Genomic DNA, 6,950 nt, shown 5'->3' with positions numbered 1-6,950 from the left:
CTCGAACACCCCAGGTCTGTAGAGAGACACTCCATGGTGGTTCTAACCCGTGCTTTTCCAATCCCCTAATGACGTTCAACATCTTTCCATGTGCTTACGTATTTACCGTTCATGTGTCTTCTTGATGAAGGGTTCAAATCCTTTGCCTGCTTTTTATTGGTTGATTGTTTGGAGAGTGGAAGAGACACTTCCTCTCTGTCTACACCTCTTTCCCTGCCCTGTGAAATGTGACTCTGCTTCTCCTCTCATCAAGAGATGAGGTCTCTTGGGGCACTTGGGTGGCTCAGTTGGTTGAGTGTCTGACTTTGGCTCAGGTCATGATCTCATGGTGGGGAGTTCAAGCCCCACATTGGGCTCACCTGCTGCTGTCAGCACAGAGCCCATTTCAGATCCTCTGTCCCCTCTCTCTGCCCCTCCCCTTCACTTTCTTTCTCAAAAATAAATAAACATCTTTTAAAAAGAGAGAAATGAGGCCTCTTTCCCCCAACTCTTGAATCTGGGCTGGCTCTGTGATTTGCTTTGGCTCATAAAATGTGTGTCAAAGTGATATTCCAGTGCCCAGCTATTTTAAAATGTACCCAGTTCAGGGGATTGGGCGGGGCGGGGGAGGGGGGTTGTAATCAGATGTAAGACATACAGACACAGAAATGATTGTCATTAAGAAAAAGGTTTATATTCCCAAATCCATAGAAACAAGAGGCACAGTATGCCACACAGGGCCACCTGCAGAACCACCAGCATGGGTCAGAAGACAGAAGGAAAAGAGGGGAGATTATAGCTCCGAGCCTTGATTTTTTTTTTGTAGAGGTAATGAGCGAGGCAAGACAGGTATGGTGAGTGAGTTTAGGATTGGATAATTTGAGTAATTTTGGCAGCTCTGGGCTGTAGGGGTGGTCACCAGGTACGCAGTACTAGACCCCTGGGTGATGTAGGGCAGGAGAAACAGTGACTCGGTATATGAGAATTCAATGTGGTTGGGAGCCTGGGCTCTGGATTGGTTGGTTTTTATGAATGGCACACTTACAGCAAAATCATTTGCTATTTCCAGGAATTAACCCCAAGAGGAGCAGTCTTTCCAGAAGCAGCCTCCAATGCCAGAGAATAAAGGCTACAGAAAATAAGAATATATGGCCAATATACCAGCTCAAGAACATATGGTCAAAACATCTTGTGTGCTTTTGCTCCCTCTTTTGAACTTTTCATCCATGAAGATAAGTCTGGGCTGGCCTGCTCTCAGATGAGACCACATGAAACAGAAAGGAGCCATCCCAGCTGAGGCCGTGCTACACCAAGGAGCCCCCAACCAATCCACAAGCTGACTATAGGTGCAGGAGTGGGCCCAGATAGAATCAGTCAGATCCCCCCCCCCCCAACACGCCCAGATCAGCAGAAAGTGCCCAGTTACCTACACGCCTAGGAACTAAATAACTGCTTGTTATTTTAAGCCAGTAAGTTTTGGGGTGGTTTGTTACACAGCATTAGCCAACTCATACACCCAGTCTCTCACATTGCATAGCTGTTGGATTCAATAGCCTTGTAACATTTCATCTAGTGCCTCGGCTCTTCTCAGTCATCTCTACACCACCATCTTTGTTCCTAAAATTCCACAAGTATTTCACCCTGAGTAAAGAAATGATAACTGAGTTGTTAGAACTCGTCTGCCCCTTTCAGTGCATCTTTTATTCAACCAGTCAACAAACGTTAAAAGTGTGCCCACTGCATGTGCCAGGCACAGAAGAATAGACAGTAAATAAGATAGACATAAACCCTGCCACCGAAGAACTTATAGGAGATATGAAAATTAAATATATAATTGCAGAAATAATTATAGTGTGGCTAATTAGACATAGCATTTTACCCAGAATTGATGACATTTAGCCTGTAAAATACCCTGACCTGCAATTAAATTGCACCCGCAATGCTCGGCCAGAATGTCCACAGCCCATCTTATGAAAGAACAGGTGCTCACGGTGAGGAGAACTCACAGCCACCAGTGATCAGCTGGGCTCCCTTTGCAAGGTGGGAACTCTGCAGCTCCGAATCAGAGGAGTCCCCACACAGCTGTAATTAAGGGATTACGAAGTCCTAGAGAATAGAGTCAGGAGGGCTTTGAAGACAGACCACTAGGAGGGAGAGGTCATGAGGCTGAGAGAGGAAACCTCCACCGGGGTCAGGAAGCCTCAGCGCACCCACTCGCACGCTGGTGACCTTGGCCCAGCCCCTTAACTGCTCTGAGCCTCAATTTACCCATCTGTAACCCTGGGCCCAAACTACCTGTCTCCCTGGGAGTCTGTGAGGGTGGCCTAAGTGTGACACACGAGGAAATGCCTAGCACTGTGCTTAGTAAAGATGGGCTGGAACCAAACCTGGCCCACTGCGCCGGGGACGAGACCCGGGACTAGACCCCAGTGTTCTGATGCCCCAACTCCAACCAGCCAAGCTTGTAGTAGAGGCTCAACCCAGTGTCCCTCCCCTGGGACCCAGCAAAGAGTCATGTCACACATGGCACCTCCCTTAGCCACACACCCTTCGCCACATGCGAAGATACCAGAATTCGCAGGGCACCCCTCCCAGGGCACACCTCCCCCAGCTCCTGGCCAGCTTCTTCTCTCCCTCCCCCCACATCCACCGTCCACCATCCACTGGATGATAGCTGAGCGCATCTGCAGACAGTTGCTAGTGGCTGGTTGGTCCCTCCACGGACACTGTGCATTCCCTGTAATGACATCCATTAGTCTGTCTGACATCAACACTGTTCTCAGGTTAATATGTTTAACTTAATGAGACATTATTTTCAGTTAGAAAACTCCTGAAGAAGCATGTTTTGTCCTGATGAGTTAAGCTGATGAGTAGATTAATACCAGGCTTGAAAAGCAGACCTAGAAATGGAGTCTAACCAGCTCCTTTTTCTCCTTTAGGTATGAACTGAGCTTGAATTAATTTAAGTTAAACTTGTCATTTCTTAGGGGAAGAAACAGGGAGAAGAGCCCCACTCAGCCCTGTGATGTGCCCTCCATGTGCCGTTTGTTCCCCTCCCCCAGCCCCAGCTCCAAGGACATGAAAACACTGAGGACCAGTATATGATGGAGGGGCGAGGAGGGGAGGTGCCTCACACTGAGCATCAGGAGGGGCCAGAGCTCGAAAGAGGAGCTCTCACATGGTGACCGAGATGCCAACCACAGTGGACAGAGCTGGGAGTCCATTTGGCTGGTCTCTATCGCTGCCAGCTCTGAGGGGCTCGCTGAGCCCAGCACTTAGTAGGCCCTCAATAGATGTTTGTTGAATGAGTGCCATCGATGCTCAACAGATGGCTTCTATTTATTCAAGGAATCATATGATCTCAAGAGAGAGAAGGTGCCTGATGTTCCAGATACATCTGGTGGGTGAGCCAGTGTTCATGACTCCTGGTCCTGGGGCCAAAGATGACCCAAGGATCCATGACTTGACCAGCGGACATTCCCACATCCCTCTCCCCATGGGCACTCAAAGCCACTGCCAGCCGTGAGATGCCAGCCAGTGCACACTGCCCTTTCTCCCAGGAATGTGTTTCTAAGCCATCCCAATTCACTGCTGTGTCTACCCAAAGGTCAGACACAGGAAGAAACCCAGCACGCTTCCTGTACTCACCCTGCTTACTCACCCTGAACAAGTCAGCCCTGTTTCCACTGGACTCAAAGTCAAGAGTAGGGGTGTTTGCTATGAGAGTTTTATAGGCAGAAAGGGATTATTTAAACCTTGTATCTGCCACTCCCCAACTGAGAGAGCTTGAACAAGTCCCTCCTACCACTCTGAGGCTACACTTACTTATAAAATGGCAATAATGCTACATTCTTCATCTGGTCACTAAAATGAATTAAAGGCAATCACACATATAAACATATTAACACAGTGAGTGCTCAGTGACCATGTGTAAAGACGGATTGGAAGGAGCTGAGTATCATCGGGCACGCCGGGATTTTACCTTAAGTCTCCTCTAATCTATCTTCCCTGCTGCTGGTCTGTTCTCCAGCTCAGCTGATTCCACCCCTTGAGCTTGGGCCTTGGGGTTCTCCTGCCCTTTCTGACCCATCTCTTCCACATTCCTGCTCTCCCATCCTGTTGGCTATAGCTTCTCATTCAGGTCCTGACAGCCAGCCCATCAGAGGTTGTTATTGAATAATAACCCAACCACAGCTTGGGAATGCTCCAAGAGTTGCCCTCCCCCCAATTATATGGCAATATCAAGGCTGATAGAGAGAGCTTGACTGTGGTATCCTTGTTGCTGGACCACCCAAGCCTTGCACAGACACAGCCTCAGCACCTCGTCAGTAAGAAAACAAAGCTAGCCCATCATTTATCATTGTTGTCCTGTCCACAAAGGCCCCTGTCATATGTGGTTTCCAAGGTTAGGGTAGAGAGGCCACCAGGATCTGGCACATGGAGAAGTGATGAGGTGGTAGACATGATGATTCCAGGGTGGATGAGGTGAGGTTCTGAAGCCAGCTGAGCCCTCCTCCCCTTTGCTGTGGATGTCTGGTGGCAAGGACTGGCCCTCACTCTCCTCTGGACCTTGGGCAGCAACCATGCTGTCTATACGGCCATGCTGCACCTTGGACAGCAGCCAAGCTTCTATATGATGCAAGGAATTGTACATTAATATAGTGGAAAGGAATCTCAAAGACCATCTTAATTTAACAGTCTCTCTCCTCCTTTTACAGGTGAAGAAATGCCAGAAGTGTTTAATTGAATTGTTGAATTTGATAAAATGGTCACTGGACTGAAAGGTCCCAGTCTTAGATCAGCTTCATGTCCCTTTGAGCAAAATAAATCCTTCTATGAGCCAAAGCACTCCTAAAGCCTATGATTCTAGGATGCCTAGTTGGAGACAACATGCAGGTGATACCGCTGAGTTTCACAGCCCGAATTCTGTCCCCATAGAGGGACAAGGGCCCAAGAAGCTTTGAGTCTGCTGACTGGCCCATCATATTTTTGTCCTCGAGGTATTTTATCCCTTCTTTTCTGTTAAGCAGAAGACTCTTGATGAATAGCTTCTAAATGTGGCCATATTTGTAACACTAAACTCATTAAAAGGTTTTTTTAGAAGACTTTCTTTATCAGAGATCTCATGAGACATTGAAATGGTATTCAGGTCAAGAAAGCTACTCCCAGATTCAAAGAATGTTCCAGCTGGAAGTGCCTTGGCAGTTGTTCTATCCAACCCTCTGCATTTTATGGATGAGGACATTGAGAGCCAGGGAGATAAAAAGACCCTTGCCCAAAGTCCATCTGTGAGTTAGGGGCAGAGCTAAAACCAGAGTCAAGACCAGCTCTTGGTCCCCAGCCATCACCCATGTCCACATCCCTCTGCGGGTTCCGGGAAGTCAGCCCCGAACATTCTGATCATATGCCTGGGCTAAAGACCTTAAGATCAGCCCTGCTATGGTGATAGCTAACGGTAGCTGTGATGCCACCATCAACTAGACATCACTATCTGTCGGCTGCTTTGCACTCATCATTCCACTGACTCCGCAAAACTCAACGAAGTAATCCCCAGTGTTGTTGCCATGCTACAGGTGAGGAAATTGAAGATCAAAGACAGTTAGCTGGTTGGTGTGGAATAGGAGGTACATGACAGTGTCCTTAACTCTGTTCTTCATCTCTCAAGTGCCCTCCCATGCCAGCTCTAGCCTCCCCTTATTCTGTTGACCCCCAAACCTCACCCTACCTCACCTACCCCCAAATCTCTCTTCTCTAGTTGGCAGGGTCCCAAGCATAGCACTTCTTTGAACAATAAGCCAACCTTCCCAGAGTATCAATATTACTCAAAGATTTTATGGGAGATTATTTTAATCCAAGCAAATGCAAATATATAATGGAGTAGAGTGTAAATTAACCACCAACTTTTTAAAGATAAGCCGTCTTTAAAATGTTCTGCCCTGCGATGGGCTGTTCTGGCCGAGCCCTCAGAGTCCCAGAGCATTCACTACCTCTCTGGGCATTGCATGAAAACTTCTAGGAGCATTACCCTTAACGCAAATCGGCATCCTAAAGATCATCCAAGTCCTCGCTGATCCCTAATCCCTAAGGGTCAAATGGACCATAAGAAGTGTGACCCCTGAGGGACGCCTGGGTGGTTCAGTTGATTAAGCTTCTGACTTCCGCTCAGATCATGATCTCATGGTTTGTGAGTTCGAGCCCCGTGTTAGGGTCGGAGCCTGGGGTTAGCTTCAGATTCTGTGTCTCCCTCTCTGCCCCTCCACTGCTCGTGCTCTCTCTCTCTCTCTCAAAATAAATAAACATTAAAATATTTTAAAAAATAATTTTTAAGAAGTGTGACCCCTGAATGTGCCTGGGGAGAGCACTGCAGCCCACAGGAACCACAGCTCAGAGGTGGGGGTGTGCCCAGTGCACTGAGGGTCAGCAAGGAGGCCTGTGTGGCAGGGACTTAGTTGGTAGGTGGGCTAGTGGGGTGTTAAGTGAGGTGAGGTGACAGAGGTCACAGGGATCCTGGGGGCCAATGAAGGACTCCAGCTTTAATCTGAGGAAGATGGGATCCATAGAGGGTATGAGCAGAGGAAGGATGTGGTTGCACGGGCACTTTTAAAGGCTCTCTCCTTCTCCATGGAGAAGAGACCAGAAAGGGCAAAAGTGGAATTAGAGAGAAGGTTGGGCACCTCCTACAATAGTTTTCTATGTTTATTAACTTGTCTTATGAATTATGGGTCCTTTCTGTGCTATGACATCACCTCTGTCCCCCACGCTACCCCCACCAGTGACTCAGATGCCAGCCTCTACAGTCAGATGCCAGGTTCTGTCTGGAGCTCCCCTGTCCATTTCCTCCACTCACATCTGATTCCCTGTCTTTGATTCATAAGAAATGCCAGATCCTATCTCAGACACTAGTCTGCAAATCCCGAGGAAGCAAGGCTACATGTGGTTTATCAAAGACTCCGGGGCTCAGCAGAAGGCCT

This window comes from Acinonyx jubatus, chromosome C1, assembly GCF_027475565.1.
Source record: "Acinonyx jubatus isolate Ajub_Pintada_27869175 chromosome C1, VMU_Ajub_asm_v1.0, whole genome shotgun sequence".
Taxonomy (NCBI): domain Eukaryota; kingdom Metazoa; phylum Chordata; class Mammalia; order Carnivora; family Felidae; genus Acinonyx; species Acinonyx jubatus.
Note: the sequence above shows the minus strand (reverse complement) of the source record.